Source organism: Mustelus asterias, chromosome 14 (genome assembly GCF_964213995.1).
Source record: "Mustelus asterias chromosome 14, sMusAst1.hap1.1, whole genome shotgun sequence".
Taxonomy (NCBI): domain Eukaryota; kingdom Metazoa; phylum Chordata; class Chondrichthyes; order Carcharhiniformes; family Triakidae; genus Mustelus; species Mustelus asterias.
The window spans coordinates 67,674,017-67,698,087 of NC_135814.1; the positions used below are offsets into that span (position 1 = coordinate 67,674,017).

The 24,071-nt window shown below is 43.8% G+C and overlaps 1 long non-coding RNA gene across 1 annotated transcript in view; it reads left to right on the top strand.

Moving 5' to 3' along the window:
• The window catches only part of LOC144504064 (uncharacterized), a 45,071-nt gene that overhangs the window by 6,029 nt on the left and 14,971 nt on the right, over positions 1-24,071 (top strand). Inside the window, exons 3-4 of the long non-coding RNA XR_013499576.1 lie at positions 9,236-10,026; positions 11,677-11,785. This is a non-coding gene — a long non-coding RNA (uncharacterized LOC144504064). The remainder of the gene's footprint in view (positions 1-9,235; positions 10,027-11,676; positions 11,786-24,071) is intronic.

Sequence of the window (24,071 nt, forward strand, 5' to 3'; positions counted from 1 at the left end):
ACCTCCCCAGCATCAAAGAACAAAGAAAAGTACAGCACAGGAACAGGCCCTTTGGCCCTCCAAGCTCGTACCAATCATGATGCCTAACTAAACTACAAAAAAACCTTCTGCCCTTACATGGTCCATATCCTTCTATTCTCTCCCTATTCATGTACCCATCCAGATGCCTCTTAAATGTTGCTAATGTGCCTGCTTCCACCACCTCCTCTGGCAGCGTGTTCTAGGCACCCACAAATCTCTGCGTGAAAAACTTCCCTCACACATTTCCCTTAAACTTTCCCCTCTCACCTTGAACCAGCAATTGTAATGACACTTGCACCCAGGGAAAAAGCCCCTGACTTTCCAGTCTATGCCTCTCATAATTTTGTAGGCCTCTATCAGGTCTCCCCTCAGCCACTGTCTTTCTAGTGAAAACAATCCTAGCTTGTCCAACCTCTCCTCATAGCCAACACGCTTGAGACCAGGCAACATCCTGGTGAACCTTTTTGCATTCTCTCCAAAGCTTCCACGTCCTTCTGGTAGTGTGGTGACCAGAACGGCTCACAATACTCCAAATGTGGCCTAACCAAGGTTTTATGTAGCTAAAAAGGAAACAGATTGTCAGATGTTTTGGCAGGATTTTTGGGCCCTGCAGATGATGGGAATGGAAGTGGATGGGGCCTAAATGTATCCCCCCCACGCCGGCCAAACAAGGAAGGGAGCCAATTCAGCTCATTGAGAGCCTTGTTAGCAGTAAGTAAAAGAGGTCAATTGGGGCTTTCCAGGCACCTCCAGTTTCCCGATGTGATCATAGAATCATAGAAACCCTACATTACAGAAAGAGGCCATTCGGCCCATCGAGTCTACACCGACCAAAATCCCACCCAGGCCCCACCCCCATATCCCTACATATTTTACCCACTGATCCCTCTAACCTACACATCTCAGGACACTAAAGGGCAATTTTTAGCATGGCCAATCAACCTAACCCGCACATCTTTGGACTGTGGGAGGAAACCGGAGCACACCCACGCAGACAATGTGCAAACTCCACACAGACAGTGACCCAAGCCGGGAATCGAACCCAGGTCCCTGGAGCTGTGAAGCGGCAGTGTTAACCACTGTGCTATCGTGCCGGATGGCATTTCAACTACCTGAAGGCAGACACGCAGCTGCAGGCCCAGGTGCCAACATTCCAGGTAGGCCTATAAGTCACCATTGCCTGTACAGCTAAAGAACACCGATTAACAGGGAATACCCTACCCCTTCCCCACAACCCCTCCACAGAGTGGTGCCCTGGTTGTTTTTTTCTCCTTCTGATTCTTATTTTTAAACTTCTGAGAGGGTGTCTTCATATTGAAGTGTCCTCTTAGTTGCTTATCATTCATTGTAACTGGCTGCTTCTCTGAAACCGGAGGGGCAGTAGCATTTAATTGGACAGGGAAAAGTTTATGAAAACAGGCGAGAGGACAGGGAGAAGTTAAAAACAAAGTTCCCAGTAAGGGACAAAGACAGAGAACATAGGAAGTGTGCCTCAAAATGTTTGTATAGTGTAGAGATGTGCCAGGACATACAAAAGTTAAGGTTGGGAACCAGTCAGCTATGTCAATGCCCATTTTCCTTGGAGCACCCATAACTCACAGGTTGCAAGATTCAGCTCCAGATCGCCCCCTAGATTCAGTACTAAGGATGTCATTTTGGTTCCATGAACAAGCTCTACTCTTCTCTCTCACAGCATTTGGATGGGCAGCACGATGGTACAGTGGTTAGTACTGCTACCTCACAGCGCCAGGGACCTGGGTTCAATTCTGGCCTTGGGTGACTGCCTGTGTGGAGTTTGCACATTCTCCCCATGTCTGTGTGGGTTTCCTCCGGGTGCTCTGGTTTTTCTCCCACAGTCCAAAGATGTGTGGGTTAGGTGGATTGGCCATGCTAAATTGATCCTTAGTGTCGGGCGATTAACAGGGCAAACGCATGGGGTTACGGGGATGGGGTCTAGATGGGCTGATTGTCGGTGCAGGCTCGATGGGCCGAATGGCCTCCTTCTGCACTGCAGGGATTCTTTCTATGATTCTATGATTGCAGAAGGTATGTAATCAATCTTTCACCGTCCTCTGCATATCAATAATTTCCTGCTACCATACCCCAGTGATATCCGAGGTGGATTGCTGAATATTCACTAATAGCTGCTCTTGGTTGCTCAAAAATAGGTTGCAAATGCTCCCCCCCACCCCGCCACACTCGCCACACCCCCCAAAAAAAGAGTGTTTGTCCTGTTCCAATGAATAGAACACAGTGCTTGTATGACAGACCTCTGCACCTGGCAATACTTTGCCCAGACTTATTTTATAAATTTGATCTTGTGCATTGAAACTGCACAGGTCCCGGATTGTTCAAAATTGAAACCAAGAGACACTCACAGCAGGTGTGGAATCTGGTACGTTATACAAGCAACCAGTCACATTATAAATCAGCAGAACGATATATTTGTGGGCAGCTGAAAAAATAATGAAGTAAGTGTGATTGGAACAACAGCACTCACTGAATCCAGAAAGCATTGTATTTAATGAAACCCTGTGCAATTTTGCTGCAATTTGAAATGGGAGCCTCAACAATTATTCCCAGGCCACGTTCCAGGGACAGTGAGTCAGCAATTCTAGGGTTCTGCTAAAGACTGGAAAGCCAGAATAATGTGATGTTCTGGAAGCTTTCTGAGCTATTAAGATAGACATTGGTATGGTGGGTCCCTCTGCCAATAGCTGTTATGCGAGTAGCTAAAATACATCATCAGTGACCTCAGATCACGTGTATCTGGAACTCAGAGGGAGATGCCTCTAGATGATCCTTCATGCTTTTCTGTACCTGTACATAGTTTTAAATAAGTAATAAACATTTGGAAGTTCCTGGATGCCATGCTTTCAGTAGTCAACCACAGCCTGGCTTCACTTCTGTTCTAACACCATGTTAGCAACAGTAAACTAACCAATCTGCAAGGATCCCAGACAAAACTGCTGGTGTAGGGAAGGAAATGCCATCGCGCATACAGTAGTGAGAGAATGACTGTAGCAGTGAATAAAGAAAAGGGCCAACAGAGTCCCAAGACAGTAATCAAAGTAACAGATAACTATGGAGAAAGCTCCACCTCAACATGACTTTTTTGATCTCAGGGAAGGCCTCGATGAAGCAGTAGACTGGAAAACCCGGGGTTGCAAATTCAATAGAACTGATTGAGGGTTAAGCTTGATAAAGATCAGTTAGCGCACTCCTCTATCCCATTGGCAGCAGCATAGATGACATTTTAATAAGACAGGATGTTAATGAGGGCACAAAAACCTATGAAGAGGTTATTACGGCCTTCAGTTTGTTGTTCAGTCTTTGGAGGAACATTATTAAAGACTGGGCAAGGTTTAACTCTCAAGGAATCTGGAGGAAGTATGGATTCTTTCATTGATAACCAATAATATTTAGCTGATGGTTGCGCGCATTGGACTCCAAATGGGGAAATCGTCCGAGACCTTGTTGTGGTGGGCATCCGTGATGAAGGTTTATCACACTTTCTGCAGTCCAGAAAAGAGCCTTACCCAAGGCGGTTTAATTAGTGAGACAGGTTGAGCTATGGAAGCAGAACTGAGCTTTAAACCGAGGTGATAGTGAACATTTTTGGAGGTAGGATGTGTATATAGTTAATGTTAATGAGTAGAATGATGATTGGGTTGGGAAAGGGTGGGGAATGTAGTATAAATGGTTAATAGTTATTATGCTAATGGCTGACATCATCAGTAATATTAGATCACGTGTCTCTAGAACTCAGAAGGAGATGTCTCTGGAGGAGCACTGTTCTTATACCTGCACATAGCTGTAAATAATAAATAAATCTTCAGAAGTTCCTGGATGACTTGTTTCTAGTAGTCACTGTCGAACACATCCTGTGCCTGTTTCTGATATTATTTCAGTGTCCACACATCATGACATTGTGTGCAAGCTCTTTCACTGGCTTCCCAGTGTACATAACAGCTCCTGGTGGATGCCAGTCAGTTGTCTTCTGTAGCCTAAGTCCTTACATTCAGCACTTAATTTCTCTGCCACAGCATCTGTATATGACACGGTATGGCGGCACGGTAGCACAGTGGTTAGCACTGCTGCTTCACAGCTCCAGGGTCCCGGGTTCGGTTCCCGGCTCGGGTCACTGTCTGTGTGGAGTTTGCACATTCTCCTCGTGCCTGCGTGGGTTTCCTCCGGGTGCTCCGGTTTCCTCCCACAGTCCAAAGATGTGCGGGTTAGGTTGGTTGGCCAGGTTAAAAATTGCCTCTTAGAGTCCTGAGATGCATATGTTAGAGGGATTAGTGAGCAAAATATGTGGGGGTAGGACCTGGGTGGGATTGTGGTCGGTGCAGACTCGATGGGCCGAATGGACTCCTTCTGCACTGTAGGGTTTCTATGATTTCTATGACCTTAGTGAATTGCTGGGTGGCATGGTGGCACAGTGGTTAGCACTGCTGCCTCACGGTGCCAGGGACCTGGGCTCAATTCCCGGCTTGGGTCACTGTCTGTGTGGAGTCTGCATGTTCTGCCTGTGTCTGCATGGGTTTCCTCCCACAGTCTGAAAGACATGCTGACTAGGTGCATTGGCCATGCTAAATTCTCCTTCAGTATACCTGGAGTGGAGTGTGGTGACTAGGGGATTTTCACAGTAACTTCATTGCAGTGTTAATGTAAGCCTACTTGTGACACTAATGAATAAACTTAAACTTGTGGTGTCCTAGCTTTCTGCACTTGCCGAATAATTCACAATGTTTGTATGAGTATGAGGTTTTTTAAAATAGTTATGTTTTAAAACTAATTTAAGGTAAAATGGAGTAACGAAAAAATTTGTGTGATTGCTATGAATTCTGCCTGACACCAACATTTGTGGTTTGGTTACCATGGGAACAGGGTAAAAATTCACTTGCCAGGTATAACGCCGGAAAGCAAAGGCAGAAGCAGATGTTCTTGTTATTGCAGACTTTCTGTCTCCGAAATTAAATGCTGTAAGTTGTAGGGTTATGGGTCATGTTCAGGAAGATGGGATTAGAAAGGACACCTGGATGTCTTTGGGTCAGCATGGACAACATGGGCCAAATGACCCCCTTCTATGCTGTATGATTTCTATGGTTCTATTGTGTCCTTGCATGATGGATGAGGTGACTGGCTGGGATTCAGCTGGGATCCACTGCAAGCATTTCTGTGCATCAACAACACTAATTGATCCATGCTACTGAGAGTCTCACTCTCTGTGAAAGTTCCTTCAAATACTCAGTGTGGTGCTGCTTATAAATCTCCACGAGAGTGGTCACTCTCTCAATGGAGGAGCTTATGTGTTCAAATCCCTGTGTCATTAAGGAGCATGCGCACTGCCCAGCATTGTGTACCCATGGTTCCGCAATGCTTGAGGGATCTCCAACATTCAGAAATTCATCTACTTCTGATACTCTAGACAGAGTACAGCCGAGGCCCAGTGTCTCCGTCCAGCACCCAAATTGCCAATTAAACCTTTCGCATTTCAAAATTGCATCACATTACTGATGCTGATGGGGTCAGGACCATGCAATGTTTTGGCCATTGAGTTCCCCACTCCACATTGGAAATCCATCCTGGGCTCCCAATATTAGACAATCCTTTCCCCCGCCAATATGCATGCAGATAATGAGTAGAACAGGGCACGCCACAGCCCGTGTTTCCCTGCTTGTGGTCATGATCTGATTACCAGGTTCACATCGCTGACACTGAAGCCTTCAGAACAGGTCACATCCCGAGCATACATACTTCAATGGGGAAAGTGTGGATACACTGGTCAGGATATATGGTATGAATACTAAACAGAGGAATCTCAAAGAAGATCGCTTGATAGCACATTGACAACTATGAAGTGATGTTTGTGGTGGGGATAACCAAAAAGATAAAATGACTACAAAATCAGCTCTTAAATAGTGCAAAATAGACATTTATAAGTGAAAACAGCTTGCTGAAGATAAGAAAAACAGCCACGAAGACACCTTCCACTATGGGCTGGTTACATTGCTGATTGTAACAGCCAATGAGGAAGCCTCATAGAATCATAGAATTCCTACAGTGCAGAAAGAAGCCATTCCACCCATTGAATCTGACTCTCTGACAGAACAGCATGGCCAACTACCTAATCTGCACATCTTTGGACTGTGGGAAGTAACCGGAGCACTTGGAGGAAGCCCATTCAGACACGGGGAGAATGTGCAAACTCCACACAGACAGTCACCTGAGACTGGAATCAAAGCCCGGTCTCTGGCGCTATGAGGCAGCAGTGCTAACCACTGTGCCACCCCCTCTGGTAAATCAAAATTCTTAAACTGGTGTAGGATCCACTACTTCATCTGTGGAAGTTCATTTCTGGCGAAAAAAAAAATTGGTCTCATTAATCATCAATGCAGGAAATAACATATTCTTCCTGTTCTCTTCAATGTCGAAGGATTGCCTCAATTACAAGCTTCTGGGCACAAAGTCAAAGCGGACAATCCAGTGTCATGCCGAGAGTACTGCACTGTTGGAGGTAATGTGTTTTGGATGAGGTGCTAAGCTGATGCACAGGCCTATGTCTCAAGTGCACGTAAAATGGTACTACGTGAAGAAGAGCAGGGAAGTTTTCCCTGGTGTTTTGGCCAATATCTATCCTTCAATCAACATCACTGGAATAGATGATCTGATCTTTATTACATTGGGGTTTGTGAGAGTCTGCTGGATGCCAATTAGTTGCTGTGTTTCCTGTTTCGCAATCATGACTACACTGGATAATGTACTCGTTGCATGTCCTGCATAGAACCACATCAATGCAAGTCTGTCTTTCTTTTCTTAGGATTGAAGTCAATAGGAAGTCGGATAAAATGTAGTTATTTGAATTCTGACAGTTAAGTTGGAAGGAATGGTCTGAAAACAACAAACAGAATGCCAGACCTTGACTCAGATTTTCCAGTAAATTGAACAGGCAGCAATGAAATAAAATGCTGTGAATAATGTAAATAGTCTCAAAAGTGTTGTGTCAACCGCACTAATGAGTACATTTTCAGAGAACGGAATTTGAACCAAATCAGAGCATCTAACCAGCTGCTCATTCCTTTAGTCTATCCTTGGATCACTCACCATGACTCACATGGATAGCATTGGCACTGCTTCTAAAGGATAAATGTTTAAGTAGAAAAGGTTGAGTAAACTTATCCAATAGAAACTTGTCAGAGATCAGTTCCAAAGCTGTTTTCCAAAGCTGTTGCCATTTTTCTATCAGCAGAATGTGGGAAGGCTGCAAGCCACATGGAGGTGACCTCCCAGCACATTCCCAGGGAAGTATTGGAGCGACAGGCACCATGCCCTGAAGAGGGGGGTGCGGCCAAAAAAAGGCCAGTCCTATGGCTCCAAAGATGCAGCTGGAGGGATCTTTCATCCATCTAATTGATGGGGCCTACTGCCCTTATCCAGCTGATTTTTAAATGCAAGTTACCTTCTCAAGGGCACCTTCATGTTGAGGCACCTTTGTTGTAATCAACCTCAACAGTACTCACCTCACCCAGTGGTGCTACAGAGGTTTCAGAACTTGCAGTCTCCTGATTGGGCCTTAAAAGAAAGGCAGGCCTGGTGGTAGACTATTAAGAGAGCACCTTTGGGGGAAAATGTTGATGTGATCCCGCTCAGGCCCCATATGGACTCAGGCCCCACATATGGTCATGTAAAGATTCGTTCTGGCACACAACCCATTGCTGTGTAACGGCCCCAGCAATGTGACTGCACTGGAGAGCTATTTAGATGTGTGTCCATGATATGCTATCAGCTCACCTGCCTCCCAACCCATAGTCCTGGAGATGTTAAAATCCCAAACCCCCAGGCCTCAGTTTGGAATTGATCTCTGCCACGTTTCTACAAACTTTGCTACCCGCGCTCTCCACTCCTTCCCCAACCTATCATCCCTCTCCCCCCTTCCCCACCCCCACTCCACACACACACCACCACCACCACCAACGACAACTTCTGATGAAATTCAAGCCTGCATTTCACCACTGGTAAATTGGATGCCATTCAATTTTGGCTTTGTTGACATCATTCTCTTTTAGGTTGCTTATCTTTCCAGTCAGAAAATAAACAGCAATCTAGCCAAAACATTCAGATATTAATAGAACTAGACAGAGAGTGAGGAGCACAATGTTTTGTTTGCTGTTGAAAAGGTCATGCCACTAGCTCTGCCAAGAGAGGTGAATTGAAATATTACTCACTCTGTTCACTGGCCTTCAATTGTATTCTAATCACAACAGGTTTACATTGGGCCAAACATGTGGTAAGAGGTTAGATAATGTCTAGAAGAATGGGGATCTTGAAGAAGATTGTTACTTCAATATTCTATTATTTTTCTTAACCTATGACTGCCCAGAAATAGAGTTTTGCAGCAGATTTTGGAACCTTCACTTTAGTTTCTGGACCGTGAACTGAACAAAGAGATACAGAACAGTGAGTTTGATCAGGATAGTCAGACCCATGATGAGGTAAATGTTCTCCAGAGGCAATCAGATGTAGCCTGGCTATAAACACATCTACAGATTTTGATTTCAGCGACACAGACCTAAGTTTACGCCAAACCTTGTTTATGTCAGCGACATAAGAGCGCCATGCTATGTTACATCAATCCTAAAGGCTCCAACACACAGCATGTTCCTTTTCATTTGTGGAGTTCTCTCCCATACAATCCAATCATCTGTAATTGATTTCCTGTAGTCTTCAAAACTCCCTGAGCAGAAGAGCCTGGTGTATTTTGTAAAAGTATTTTGGATAGACTGATGATCCTTCTATAAAATGTATAAAATTCTTTCTGATTTTGTAGGCCTTAAACATACTCACTGGAAAAAAAACATGCAAAAAATTTTTTTATTTAATTAGAAATATATTTTTATCCCTTCCTTTTGACCACATTAATTTCATCAAAAAAGTTATGGCTAACTACAAAGAAATTTTAAAACAATGTTCTAACTGTCCCTATTGTGTTATATTAAGGGTTAAGAATATAGCGTTTTGGTTTCAGTTTAAGGTGAATTGGCGTTTGTGTATTTTTGTTTGGTTTAGTATGCCTGTGTTTATTAGCCAAATTTGACCTTTTGAAGCTGAGAGGCTTTTAGAAACAAGAAATCCATACAGTTGCCATTGAGAAAATTACTGATGGTGAACCATACTGTAAAAGAAATCTAATGGGTTTTGTTTCTTTTTTAAGGACAAACATACAAGTATAACAGAAGCTGATCTGGTGGCTGCAGACATCCAAACTGTTGTGGTTAGCCTGAGAACTCAGTACTCACTGCTGTTTCACTCCTCTTTAACCTGTGATTATCCCTTTCTCCACTCGCACTGTCTGTACTTGTAAAGGCTTGATAACCTGTAAAGACTCACATTTCAACTGTTCTTCGCATTCCAATCTGTAATTATCTTGCAATTGTGTCTTTGCCCATATACGTAGGTTTGTGAACCTACCTCTCCACTCACCTGATGAAGGAGCAGCGCTCTGAAAGCTCGTGATTCCAAATAAACCTGTTGGACCTTAACCTGGTATTGTGAGACTTCTTACTGTGCCCACACCAGTCCAATTATGGCACCTCCACATCATCAACAAAAAGGGAACTGCCTTCCAGAGTGTGAAAATGCTAAAAATCCTACCGGAGTGAAAGCCGTGCTAAAAAGATTAACCTGATCTAAATCTGTTGGATTAAGTTTAAAGTAAAAGCTCATATTGTTTAGAATCATTCCCAGTATACTGGTTAATCATCATTCCTTTTGTTTGTTTTGTTCAACTTTGTAGAGCAACGATTCTTTTGGTGTCTTGATTTAATCTTGGAATCACCACTTATTTTCTCATCCTTGGCTATTCCATGCTTTATGTTCTTTAAATGATTGTGGTCTATCAAATCAGATCCTAACAAAGATCTGGTTTGATCAATATAACTGGGATCATAACAAGAGAAAATGATGACACTACATGTAGGTCTCCCAGCATCTGAAGAGGAAATGGTGAGTAATAGATTTGAGATCCTCTGATAAAAAAGTGTCTGAAATGTGAACCTACTTTTTCTCTTTCAAATATTCTGTGCTCTGTGTTTTGAACAATTTCTGTTTCAACTCAGCCTTAGCAATTCCTGTTATCTCAAAGTTTACTAAGTGTGGGAATAAATGCTGAATCAGTACTCCTTCATAATAAATCAGAGAATTTTACAGCACAGAAAGAGGCCATCGATCCCATTGCTTCAGTGCCAGCTCTTTGAAAGAGTTGTCGGATAAATCGCAATCCCATGCTCTTTCCTCAATACCTTGCATTGTTTTCCCTTGCAAGTATAAATCCAATTCCCTTTTGAAAGTTATTGTTGAACTTGCTTGCACCATCCATTGAGGCAGTGCATTACAGATCACAACTCACTGCTGTTGTACAAACCTATAGCAAATAAAGACATTAAGCTGACTTCAAATGTTTAACTGCAATTTCTTTGTTTAACACTTTAGGTACCAAAACTCAAACTACGCCAGTTGCAATACTTGTAATTCTTACACTTCAATATTAACTCTTAACTTTCACTTTTTAACTAAAACTTTCACTTTTTAACTAAAACTTTAACTCTTTAACTGAAACTTGAACTCTAACTGAAACTTGAATACTTACACTGAACACTAACTCCTTAACTGAAATGAATACTACTCGGTTCACAACGAAGTGGCCAAATCCATTCCCAATATAGATTTTCCATGTGGTTCTTTGTCTTCTCTGAAGATGTTCTTTCAGGGCACACTTGCGACGGTGGCTCTCCGAGTTATCGCTGAAGACGAAGGGCTGAAACACTTACTTTTATCCTAAACTTCTCAGATTCTTCCAGAAAGTTCTCTGGCACTCAGCCAATGGCATAACCAGAAACCGATCACATTGTTCAACCAAGCCAATGGAGTCACTCACAAACAACTCTCTAATGCTTTGTTTAAATGACATTAACCCATATATAGCCTTAACCCATATATGGGTATGGTTCCGCTGTGTCCAGCTTGGTTCAAACAATTATCCTTATTTGGTCAACACAGGAAGTGTCTGGTCACAGCTCACGAGCCAGGTCACACTTGCAGCATTTTATGACCTGCATCTGTTTTTGATTAGAACTTGACCAAAAATCCCAGCATGCTTTACTCTCATTGTCATAATTGCTCTTACAGCTAATATTGCCATTATTGTTGCTGAAATCATTGTTATATTCCCACTACACGACATCAAAAATTCTCTTCATCTCCCCTTTGTTCTGTCACCAATTACTTTAAATCTGTGCCCTCTGGTTACTGACCCTCCAGTAACTAAAAATAATTTATCCTTTTTACACCATCAAAACTCTTCAGAATTTTGTACACTTCCATGAACTCGCCCCTGAACTTTCTCTGTTTTAAGGGGGACAAATAAAGTTTCTCTTGTCCTCCCACAATAACTGAAAGACCCTCACCTCGATTTCTCCATCTCATTGCAAAATATTTTAGGGAACTCTTTTATGAAAGTGTGTGCTACTAACTCTGTGCATTTGGTCTTCCCTTTGGCTGGTTTTTCAGAATAAATATGTAACGGAAGAGATTATACTGTGATTAAAAAGATGTTTAAAATATGACTGAGATTGAACTGGAATCATATCCCAACAGATGAAAGCAGCCAAGAAAAACAGTTCTTCCGGACTGGTGTTTGTTGATCAGAGGAGTATGAGGAAGAATAGTAAGGGAAAGGCTATATTCGCGAATGCTTGACTCTAAGGTCAGAAATAGCATTATTTTGCTGAAATATTGCCTGAAAGTACAAACATTCTCTTTTATTTTCTGGAACAGCAACAGTAATTATAGAGCCACACAGGTTTACAGCATGGAAATAGGCCCTTCAGCTATACTTATCCATGCCACCCAGCTTTTACCACTAAGCTAGTCCCAATTGCCCACGTTTGGCCCATATCACTCTATACCAATCTTACTCGTTTAACTGTCTAAATGCATTTTAAAAGACAAAATTGTACCCGCCTCTACTACTGCCGCTGGCAGCTCATTCCAGACGCCCACCACCCTCTGAGTGAAAAAATTGCCCCACTATTGCCCTTCTGGACCCTTTTGTACCTCTCCCCACTCACCTTAAACAAAGAACAAAGAACAGTACAGCACAGGAAACAGGCCCTTCGGCCCTCCAAGCCTGTGCCGCTCCTTGGTCCAACTAGACCAATCGTTTGTATCCCTCCATTCCCAGGCTGCTCATGTGACTATCCAGGTAAGTCTTAAACTATGTCAGCGTGCCTGCCTCCACCACCCTACTTGGCAGCGCATTCCAGGCCCCCACCACCCTCTGTGTAAAAAACATCCCTCTAATATCTGAGTTATACTTCGCCCCTCTCACCTTGAGCCCGTGACCCCTCGTGAACGTCACTTCTGATCTGGGAAAAAGCTTCCTACCGTTCACCCTATCTATCCCCTTCATAATCTTGTACACCTCTATTAGATCTCCCCTCATTCTCCTTCTTTCCAGGGAGAACAACCCCAGTTTACCCAATCTCTCCTCATAGCTAAGACCCTCCATACCAGGCAACATCCTGGTAAACCTTCTCTGCACTCTCTCTAACGCCTCCACGTCCTTCTGGTAGTGCGGCGACCAGAACTGGACGCAGTACTCCAAATGTGGCCTATGCCCTCTAGTTTTAGACTCCCCTACCTTTTGGAAAAGATGTTGACTACCTATCTTATCTATACCCCTCATCATTTTATAAACCTCTATAAGATCATCCCTCAGCCTCTTACACTTCAAGGAAAAAAGTTCCAGTTTATCCAGCCTCTCCTTATAACTCAAACCATCAAGTTCTGGAAGTAAATCTTTTCAGCACACTTTCTAGTTTAATAATATCCTTTCTATAATAGGGTGACCAGAATTGTACACAATATTCCAAGTGTGGCCTTACCAATGTCTTGTACAACTTCAATAAGACGTCCCAATTCCTGTATTCAATGTTCTAAATTGTTGTTTATTAACAATAAAAATCAGATTTTCAAGTTGAGTCCAAAACAGGCATGATATCGATGGGGTAACAAAAACAGAAAATGCTGAAAAATGCTCTGACAAAGGGGCATCGAGACTCAAAACATTGGCTGTACTCTCGCCACAGATGCTGTCAGACCTCAGATTTTCCAGCACTTTTCTGTTTTTTTTTCAGATTCCAGCATCCGCAGTATTTTGCTTTTATCATGATATTGGTGGTGTGCCCACAGTGCAGTGCCCGTCCAGTGCCACAGGCGGAAAGCCCATACCATATTCAGCTTCAGGCTTTGTATTTTATTTACCTTGTGTGTGTAAGCACCAGATGCCAAATGTTCTCTCGACAGCAGCTTGTCAAATTGCTGCAGCTTAGGATTGTCAACAGGATTGTGCGCGGAGCCCAGCATGTAGGACCACTGGAGGGGGAGGAAGGAATGCATCCTTCCAGAACGGTGGGGGAGGAAGGTGCTGAAATATGGGTGAGAATGAATTGGAATATTCTTCCACAACCAGGAGAAGCATAACTGTTTTTGGCCCCATAAAAAAAAATTTTAAATGAAAGGAAAATGTATATTTTTTTCTGACCCACAGTGGTCCCTTTAAAGATTGCTGGCTAGGCTTCTTATGCTCTGGAAAAACACGAAATAGAATGCACGCTCTGTTCATTTCTCTATAAAAATTGCAATTCCTGCAAGTGGCCAAGGACCTCAATTTGCATGTTTAAATTGGTCCTCTCCTGCTTAATAGCCTCCCTGGCAATTGAATCAAGCAGATAAATAGTTTCCAAGGCACTCACCAGATTCTGCTCTGTCAGTCATCCTTTGCTCACTTGAGAAACAGAAAGCTGGCAGTGCAAAGTCCCCTCTCTCTCATTGTAAAGATTAATGCTTTTGCTGAGCATGGGGGAATATCAAAGAATCATAACATAATGCAGCACAGAAGGAGGCCATTTAGCCCATTGTTTTCCTGTCAGCTCTTTCAAAGAACAATTGAGTTAGTCACACTTCCCCCCTCTCTCCTCCTGTCCCTAAATTTTGTTCTCTTGAAGTGGTTATCCCAATCTACCACGCTTACAAATCCTAAATTCGCATTGAAAAAATAAAAAGCTTTTCCTCATCGCTTTGATTATTTTACCAAATCACCTTAAATCTGTGCACCCCCAGTTATCAACCCTACATTCACTGGAAAACATTTCTTCTTTACTTATTTTGATTTGATTTTGATTTGATTTATTATTGTCACATGTATTAACATACAGTGAAAAGTATTGTTTCTTGCGCCTAGGCAGGCAAAGCATACTGTTCATAGAGAAGGAAGCGAGAGAGTGCAGAATGTACTATTAGTCATAGCTAGGGTGTAGAGAAAGATCAACTTAATGCAAGGTAAGTCCATTCAAAAGTCTGACAGCAGCAGGGAAGAAGCTGTTTTTGAGTCGGTTGGTACATGACCTCAGACTTTTGTATCTTTTTCCCAATGGAAGAAGGTGGAAGAGAGAATGTCTGGGATACGTGGGGTCCTTAATTATGCTGGCTGCTTTGCCGAGTCAGCGGGAAGTGTAGACAGAGTCAATGGATGGGAGGCTGGTTTGCGTGATGGATTGCGCTACATTCACGACCTTTTGTAGTTTCCTGCAGTCTTGGGCAGAGCAGGAGCCATACCAAGCTGTGATACAACCAGAAAGAATGCTTTCTATGGTGCATCTGTAAAAGCTGGTGAGAGTTGTAGCTAACATGCCAAATTTCCTTAGTCTTCTGAGAAAGTAGAAGCGTTGGTGGGTTTTCTTAACTGTAGTGTCGGCATGGGGGGACCAGGACAGGTTGTTAGTGATCTGGACACCTAAAAACGTGAGGCTCTCGACCCTTTCTACTTCATCCCCGCTGATGTAGATAGGGGCATGTTCTCCTTTATGCTTCCTGAAGTCGATAACAATCTCCTTCGTTTTGTTGACATTGAGGGAGAGATTATTGTTGCCGCACCAGTTCACCAGATTCTCTATCTCATCCCTGTACTCTGTCTTGTTTGAGATCCGACCCACTACGGTGGTGTCGTCAGCAAACTTGCAAATCGAATTGGGGGGGAATTTGGCCACACAGTCATAGGTGTATAAGGAGTATAGTAGGGGGCTGAGAACACAGCCTTGTGGAGCACCGGTGTTGAGGATGATCGTGGAGGAGGTGTTGTTGCCTATCCTTACTGATTGTGGTCTGTGCGTTAGGAAGTTCAGGATCCAGTCGCAGAGGGAGGTGCCGAGGCCCAGACCACAGAGTTTGGAGATGAGTTTTGTGGGAATAATAGTGTTGAAGGCTGAGCTGTAGTCAATAAATAGGGGTCTGACATAGGTGTCCTTGTTATCTAGGTGTTCCAGGGTTGAGTGCAAGGCCAGGGAGATGGCGTCTGCTGTGAACCTGTTGCGGCCATAGGCAAACTGTACTGGATCCAGGTAGTCCAGGAGGCTGTAATTGATTCGTGCCATGACTAGCCTTTCAAAGCATTTCATAATGATGGACGTCAGAGCCACCGGCCGATAGTCATTAAGGCACGCTGCTTGGTTTTTCTTAGGTACCGGGATGATGGTCGTCTTCTCGAAACAGATAGGGATCTCAGATTGTTGTAAAGAGAGGTCGAAGATGTCTGTGAATATTTCTATTCTGTAATAATCTATTTAAGCCCTTCATGATTTGAAACATCTCTATCGAATCTCCTCTTGGCCTTCTCTATTCGAAGGATAATGGGCCCAGCTTCATCTATCCACCTTATTGTAGATTAAATGTCTGAAGGCGGAAAGGTAGGTTAATAGGGTGGTGAAAATGGAAAATTGCACACTCACCTTTATCAATCGGGGTATAGATCACAAAAGCAGAGAGGTCATAATGGAGTTGTATAAAACTTTGGTGAGGCCACAGCTGGAGTACTCTGTGTGCAGTTCTGGTTGCCACATTCGAGGAAAGACATGATTGTGCTGGAGGGGGTGCAGAGGAGATTCACCAGGATGTTGCCTGGAATGGGACATTTAAGGTATAAAGAGAGGTTGGATAGGCTTGGGTGGTTTTCGTTGGAACAGAGAAGACTGAGGGATGACCTGATTGAGGTGTTCAGGATTATGAGGGGTATGGAAAGGGTGGTTAGGGAGCAGCTGTTCCCCTTCGTTGATGGGTGAGTTATGAGGGGACACAAGTTAAAAGTGAGAGGTGGGAGGTTTAGGGGGGATTTGAGGAAAAGCATTTTGACCCAGAGGGTGATGACGGTCTGGAATGCACTGCCTGGGAGGGTGGTGGAGGCGGGATGCTTCACATCCTTTAAAAAGTACCAGGATGAGTACTTGGCACGCCGTAACATTCAAGGCTATGGGCCAAGTGTTGATAAGTAGGATTGGTGGGCAGGTCAGGGCCTTTCATGCGTCGGTGCAGACTTGATGGGCCAAAGGGCCTCTTCTGCACTGTAGTATTCTGTGATTCAGTAGCGCCTCAACACTGGAACCATTGTAATAAGTCTCTTTTGTAGCTTCCCCAAAGCCTTCACTCCCTCCCTAAGTGCATTGCGCTCAAGTGGACCCAATACTTAAGCTTCAAACCAGTGTTTTATAGCAGTTTAACATTATATGAACTCACTTTAATACAACCACTCTGAGTAATTTGATCTTTGGAATTCAGCCAGCAGCACCATGGTGTCCCTTCTTCACCAACAGTAACTGCTTAATCCTTCAACACTGCTTGTCCTGTTTGTCGCATTTGAAGTCTCCACTGTGTAAAGTATAAAAGTCCAGTAGCCCGGGGTTAAATGCACACTCTCACTTTCCTCCCTTCTACCTCCCTTTTACAATTAATGCATCTGTCAAAACAGGATTATCAAAGCCAGTTGCCAAACTGTGCCACTATTCAAAGGAAACAACGGGAGGTCTCCCTTGTCCTGGATGATATGTATCTCTCAATCGCCAATGTCACTAAAACAGATTATACAGCCATTTAATTTATTACTATTTGTTCTCCAACATCACGATACTCTACATAAGATTGTTGAGAGAATGTTACACCATCTTATTGTGCCTCCTCTAAAATTATTTGAAACTGAAACCAAATATGGTTTGCAACTTCATTTTTTTGGTGATTGACAAGTAATAGACACACAGAAATTAAATCACTATATCTCATAGAGATTGGATGGATCAGATCTAAGCTCTGCAGTCCTGCCACGTCCAGTCGTAAATGGTGGTGGACAATTAAACAACTCACTGGAGGAGGAGACTCCACAAACATCCCCATCCTCAATGATGGAGGAGCCCAGCACATCAGTGCAAAAGATAAGGCTGAATATTCGCAGCAATCTTCAGCCACAAGTGCTGAGTGGATAATCCATCTTGGCCTTCTCCAGTGGTCCCCAGCATCTCAGATGCCAGTCTCCAGCCAATTTGATTCACTCCACGTGATATCAAGAAATGGATGGAGGCACTGGATACAGCAAAGGCAATGGGCCCTGATAACATTCCAGCAATAGTGCTGAAGACTTGTGCTCCAGAACTTGCAGGTCCCCTAGCCAAGCATTCCAGTACAGTTACAACACTCGTATCTACCCAACAATGTGGAAAACTGCCCAAGTATGCCCTGTAGACACAAAGCAGGACAAATCCAACCCGACCAATGACCGCTCCATCAATCTATTCTCGATTATCAGTAAAGAGGAAGGGATCATCAACAGTGCTATCAAGCAGCACCTGCTCAGCAATAATTTGCTCAGTGACGCCCAGTTTAAGTTTTGCCAGGGTCACTCAGCTCCTGATCTCATTACAGCCTTGGTGCAAACATTGACAAAAGAACTGAATTCCAGAGGTGAGGTGAGAGTGACAGCCCTTGACATCAAGGCTGCATTTGACCAAGTGTGGTGTCAAGGAGCCCTAGCAAAACTGGAATCAATGGGTATCAGGGGCAAACAAACCACTAATTGGAGTCATACCTGGTACATAGGAAGTTGTTGTGGTTGCGGAGGGTCAGTCACCTCAGCTTCAGGACATCTATTCTGGAGTCCCTCAGGGTAGTGTCCGAGGCCCAACAAGCTTCATCAATGACCTTCCCTCCACCATAAGGTCAGAAGTGGGGATATTCGCTGCAATGTTCAGCATCATTTGTGACTCCTCAGATACCGAAACAGTCCATGTTCAAATGCAGCAAGATTTGGAATATATCCAGGCTTGGGCTGACAAGTAGCAAGTAACATTTGCGCCACGCAAATGCCAGGCAATGACCATTATCAATAAGAGACACTCTAACCACTGTCCCTTGATATTCAGTGGTGTTACCATCGCTGAATTCCCCCACTGTCAACATCCTTGGGGTTACCGTTGACCAGAAACTCAACTGAACTCGCCACATAAACACAATGGCTACAAGAACAGGTCAGAGACTAGGAATACTGCAGTGACTCTCCAAAGCCTGTCCACCATCTCCAGGTGATATAATTCAGGTCAGAAACTCCAAAGTGTGTTATGAAATCTGCCTGGATCATAAGTTTCACAAATTGAATTTCGCTAGGGTGAGCTTGAGATGCTTCACTTCAGGTATGATGCAGCTGACCCCTAGGGAGCTTTTATCATCCAAGTTTATTTAACAAGTATAGAAAGAAAATTAGCAACAACTTTTACCAATTACAAGCAAGAAAAAAAACATGATAGTGTATAAACCTTAACAAATATATGAAATGTTCCAACCAAACAAACTTCCTTAAACAAAACCCTTGCCACAGGTTTAGCACAGAAAATATGAATGTTCACATGATGCTGGAACTTAATCGTTTGGTTGGATGCTGCAGTTCTCTTGGGACACACACGCAAGCTTGAAGTCAGAACAGCTTCCCAAAACACCAGGGAGAGAGAGGGAGAGGGAGACTCTTGGTACTAACTAGAAAAACAACCACCAGCAGAATTTTCACTCCAGGAAGGCAAGAAGCCTTGCCTCCAGCTGACTAGCAGAATTTCCAATACCAGGGAGAGAGAGAGAGAGAAACACTGCTTTCCACTTGACAACCAGGACAACTTCTGGTTAAAGCCAAAATGAAAATGAATCATTGGATTCTTCTAGGGAGGAACCACCTGACTTTGACTTGTCAACAATCTTTCCTCTCACAATGCGGGGTCATAAAAGATCCCAGAAAGTACCTGAGGCCCAGAGTAAAAATAAACAAAACCCACTTAATCCAGTGAAGCAACAATAAAAGGATTTCTAACCAGACAGCCTGGCAACAATGAAAAAACCCAAAATTGCTTCACTGCAGAAAACATGATTTTAAAAAAACATTTCTTACTCCCCACTTGACTGGATGGGTGCAGCTCCAACAACACTCAAGAAGCTTGTCAGGACAAAGCTGCCCGCATGATTGGCACCACATCAACAAACATTCACTCCCTCCACCACCGACGCTCAGTGGGAGCAGTGTGTACTATCTACAAGATGCACTGCAGCAATTCACCAAAGATCCTTAGACAGCACCTTCCAACCCCATGACCACTTCCATCTAGAAGGGTGTGGGCAGCAGATACGTGGGAACACGATCACCTGCAAGTTCCCGTCCAAGTCACTCACCATCCTGACTTGGAAGTATATCGCCATCCTTCACAGTCGCTGGGTCAATATCCTGGCATTCCCTCACTACCACATTGTGGGTCAACCCACGGCATGTGGACTACAACAATTCAAGAAGGCAGCTCTCCACCACCTTTTCACGGGCAACCAGGGATGGGCAATAAATGCTGGCCAGCCAGCGACACCCATGTCCCATGACTGAATAAAAAAAGATGCAGGGCCAAACTTTCAACTTTGAGGCAGAACCTTGTATCCAACCATTTCAGTTTTGAAATCTCTCTTACCAACATTTCCTTTATGTTAGTAAAACCACCCTCAATCTTTTTTTAAGTCAAACACTTTGTTGAATGAACATTGTCCCAAAGGGGCGTAAATTGGAAGGAGGCATTCTCGAGGAAAAGTACTGAAGTAAGGTGGCAGATTTTCAAGGAATGTTTGTCTGGAGTTCTACATGACAACGTTCCGATGAGACAGAGAGGTGTCGGTAGGTTACGGGAACCATGGTGCACGAAAGCTGCGCTGAACCTCGTCAAAAAGAAAAGGAAAACGTACAAAAGGTTCAGAGAGCTAGGCGATGATAGGGATCTAGATGAGTATACGGCTTGTAGGAAGGGACTTAAGAAAGAAATTAGGAGAGCCAGAAGGGGTCACGAGAAGGCCTTGGCAGGTAAGATTAAGGAGAACCCTAAGGCGTTCTATAAATATGTGAAGAGTAAAAGGATGAGATGTGAAGGAATAGGACCTATAAAATGTGAAGGTGAGAAAGTCTGTACAGAACCGGAAGAAATAGCAGAGGTGCTCAATGAATATTTTACCTCGGTATTCACTGTGGAAAAAGACCTGGGTGGTTGTACTACAGGATTGAGGCAGACTGAAAAGATTGAGATTGTGGACATTAAGAAAGAAGATGTGTTGGAAATTTTGAATAGCATCAAGATAGATAAGTCGCCGGGACCGGATGGGATGTACCCCAGGTTACTGTGGGAGGCGAGGGAAGAGATTGCAGAGCCTCTGGTGATGATTGTTGCGTCGTCGATGGAGACGGGAGAGGTTCTGGAGGATTGGAGGATTGCGGATATGGTTCCTATATTCAAGAAAGGGAAAAGCCCAGGAAATTACCGACTGGTGAGTCTAACCTCAGCGGTTGGTAAGTTGATGGAGAAGATCCTGAGGGACAGGATTTATGAACATTTAGAGAAGTTTAGTATGCTCAAAAGTAGTCAGCACAGCTTTGTTAAAGGCAAATTGTGCCTTACGAGCCTGGTGGAGTTCTTTGAAAATGTGACTAAACACATTGACGAAGGAAAAGCGGTAGATGTGGTTTACGTGGACTTCAGCAAGGTGTTTGATAAGGTCCCCCATGCAAGACTTCTCGAGAAAGTGAGAGGGCATGGGATCCAAGGGGCTGTTGCCTTGTGGATCCAGAACTGGCTTGCCTGCAGAAGGCAGAGAGTGGTTGTAGATGGGTCTTTTTCTGAATGGAGGTCGGTCACCAGTGGAGTGCCCCAGGGATCTGTTCTGGGACCCTTGCTGTTTCTCATTTTCATAAATGACCTGGATGAGGAAGTGGAGGGATGGGTTGGTAAGTTTGCCGACGACACGAAGGTTGGTGGTGTTGTGGATAGGTTGGAGGGATGTCAGAAGCTGCAGCGTGACATAGATAGGATGCAAGACTGTGCAGAGAAGTGGCAGATGGACTTCAATCTGGATAAATGTGTAGTGGTCCATTTTGGCAGGTCAAATGGGATGAAGGAGTATAATATCAAGGGTAAGACTCTTAGCAGTGTAGAGGATCAGGAGGACCTTGGGGTCCGGGTCCATAGAACTCTTAAATCGGCCTCGCAGGTAGAGGAGGTGGTTAAGAAGGCATATGGTGTACTGGCCTTCATCAATCGAGGGATTGAGTTGAGGAGTTGGGAGATAATGATGCAGCTTTATCAGACCCTCGTCAGACCCCACTTGGAGTACTGTGCTCAGTTCTGGTCATTACAGGAGGGATGTGGAAATGATTGAAAAGGTGCAGAGAAGATTTACAAGGATCTTGCCTGGATTGGTTGGCATGCCTTATGAGGATAGGTTGAGGGAGCTCGGTCTTTTCTCCTTGGAGAAACGAAGGATGAGAGGTGACCTGATAGAGGTGGACAAGATGTTGAGAGGTATAGATCGGGTGGATTCTCGGAGGCTTTTTCCCAGGGCTGAAATGGCTGCTATGAGAGGACACAGGTTTAAAGTGCTGGGGAGTAGGTACAGAGGAGATGTCAGGGGTAAGTTTTTCACTCAGAGGGTGGTGGGTGAGTGGAATCGGCTGCCGTCAGTGGTGGTGGAGGCAAACTCGATAGGGTCTTTTAAGAGACTTCTTGATGAGTACATGGGACTTAATAGGATTGAAGGTTGTAGGTAAGCCTATATATAAGCCTAGATAGGTAGGGACATGACCGGCGCAACTTGTGGGTCGAAGGGCCTGTTTGTGCTGTATTTTTTCTATGTTCTATGTTCTATAACATTCTATGGGAATTGTTTCTCAGATTGTCCTTGTATAGAATTTCCATCAGTATAAGTACACTCCCATATCTATTGCTTCCAGCAATGCCAGTGTTTGAGCAGCGATGGTGCATTAAACTCCCCTTTTTATTTTCTTTGTTTCACAGGCCAAAGGTTAACATTGATTATTCTTTCCCACCAAGAATATGATAAACCTTACAGTGTTAGAATATCAATCTGCATGTGAAGCAGCACTAAAAATGACTAAACTCATATTTTGTACCACCCAAGGCTGGACATTTCTCTGAATTTAATATATTTAGTGTCTTACTTGCTCTGTGATATTTCATCATTAAGTTACAATAAGTCATAATTGGTCTAAGGTCTAATCTGAGTACACAACCAATTCAACTGTCCAAACACATTTCTTAATTGATTTGTCTCTTCCTTGGATGCAGGATCCTCTTTCTTTGAGGATCTGGACTGATTTATTCCGGTGCAATTGACTTTTTCTGAGTAGGATTGTTGATTCAAAGAACAAAGAACAATACAGCACAGGAACAGGCCCTTCGGCCCTCCAAGCCCGCGCCGCTCCCTGGTCCAAACTAGACCATTCTTTTGTATCCCTCCGTTCCCACTTCGTTCATGTGGCTATCTAGATAAGTCTTAAACATTCCCAGTGTGTCCGCCTCCACCACCTTGCCCGGCAACGCATTCCAGGCCCCCACCACCCTCTGTGTAAAATACGTCCTTCTGATATCCGTGTTAAACCTCCCCCCCCTCACCTTGAACCTATGGCCCCTCTTGAACGTCACCACCGACCTGGGAAAAAGCTTCTCACCGTTCACCCTATCTATGCCTTTCATAATTTTATACACCTCTATTAGGTCACCCCTCATCCTCCGTCTTTCCAGGGAGAACAACCCCAGTTTACCCAATCTCTCCTCATAACTAAGCCCCTCCATACCAGGCACCATCCTGGTAAACCTCCTCTGCACTCTCTCTAAAGCCCCCACGTCCTTCTGGTAGTGTGGCGACCAGAACTGGGCGCAGTATTCCAAATGCGGCTGAACCAACGTTCTATACAACTGCAACATGAGACCCCAACTTTTATACTCTATGCCCCGTCCTATAAAGGCAAGCATGCCATATGCCTTATTCACTATCTTCTCCACCTGTGATGTCACCTTCAAGGATTTGTGGACTTGCACACCCAGGTCCCTCTGAGTATCTACACCCTTTATGGTTCTGCCATTTATCGTATAGCTCCCCCCTACGTTAGTTCTACCAAAATGCATCACTTCGCATTTATCTGGATTGAACTCCATCTGCCATTTCTTTGCCCAAATTCCCAGCCTATCTATATCCTTCTGTAGCCTCTGACAATGTTCCTCACTATCTGCAAGTCCAGCCATTTTCGTGTCGTCCGCAAACTTACTGATCACCCCAGTTACACCTTCTTCCAGATCGTTTATATAAATCACAAACATCAACGATTCAACGTCAGTCCCTTATATGTGACATCGGGAAGTATTTTTCCTGTGCATATCCACCTGTGTGAGAAGGCTGGCTGTCCCCTTGTATTTCAGTATATACACCAAATTCTTTCCAACTGTCCAACACTTTGTTTGGCATCCCAGTGCTCCCAGTCCAGTTCTTATCCATTTTTCCATTATCTTATCCACAATTACATTTTTGTCTTTACCACATATTACTATTGGCAATCTGAATTTAGTTGCCATGGTGGACTCATCCTTATCGCAAACTTTCAATTCCATTGCTACAATTTAATTGATATTTCTTGCTAATAGGAGACTCACTATGGGTTGTGATGTATCCTCCTATTTTTTTATATACATACCATATTTCCCATTGCTCTGCTCTAGTAAGTTTTGTATGTTCATTATCCATTAGTAAAATTTTTAACCAATGACATTATGAATGGGGAAACTGCCAATAATATTGGGTAAGATTTTCTTCCC